Source organism: Sinocyclocheilus grahami, unplaced genomic scaffold (genome assembly GCF_001515645.1).
Source record: "Sinocyclocheilus grahami isolate Dianchi unplaced genomic scaffold, SAMN03320097.WGS_v1.1 scaffold954.1, whole genome shotgun sequence".
NCBI classification, from domain to species: Eukaryota; Metazoa; Chordata; class Actinopteri; order Cypriniformes; family Cyprinidae; genus Sinocyclocheilus; species Sinocyclocheilus grahami.
Genome location: NW_015506133.1, coordinates 306658 through 307609, shown reverse-complemented (window position 1 = coordinate 307609; position 952 = coordinate 306658).

Below are 952 nucleotides of genomic sequence, written 5' to 3'. Positions count from 1 at the left end.
TAAAAACATCATTCCCTTTATCGTTAAATAAGTTCCTCAAAGATTTTTTTGTTGGTGGGTTAAATCAGTGATCTTTTCCTGAATTATTTGTTATACCATATAACTGGCAGGATAATGAAGGTACAAGGCAACTTTTTTCTTTACAAGAAAGTCAACATATGTGTTTTCTGAAAGTAGTAAGCGCCATTTATATATAGCTTGTGTAAAGTCGAGATTTTGTGAATATTTAAAAAAATAAGAGACACAAAATGGAGGGGTTATCTTTTGGTTCCTGATGTACAATCGCCATCATGGCATTTGTTTTATAAAAGTCCATTACCAAAAAGATCAGGAGATCTACAATGGCGCATTCTGCATTGTGCACTAGCAACAAAGAACTTTTTGTATAAGTGTAATCTTAATACATCTTTAGTTTGTAAATTTTGCAATGTACCAGATACTGTGTTTCATATTTTTTCTAATTGTTATAGAATTATACCTCTTTTGGAGAATATTTTTAAGGGGTTTGGTTGGAATCTTTCAAAAACAATGTTCATTTTTGGGTGTAAATATTATAAGTCTCAAAGTGAGTGTTACAGAAGAGGTTGACACAACAGGTTAGTTTTATACAAAACAGTTTATTTGGTCACAGTGAGTACTGGCATGGAGTCTGGAGGAAGTGAGGGTGAGGGAAAGGTCCGTGAGAGAGTGCAGAGGATATGGAGAGTGGAGTAATCCGAGTCTTTTGCTTGATTGGGGCTGGAAGGTATCTGGGGGAAGCACACACCTCAGCGATCCGGGAACTAGGAGATACAGGAGACACTTGGAGACGAGGCGACACTAGGAGGAACACAGGAGGTAAGTAATGCAAGAAGTATTCAAAGGTAATCAGTAGCAAAGTCATTGAGTCCTCTACGTGTATACGAGACCGGACAGTGAGGGTGTCTGAGGTGTGTGCTTTTATGCAGGCTGG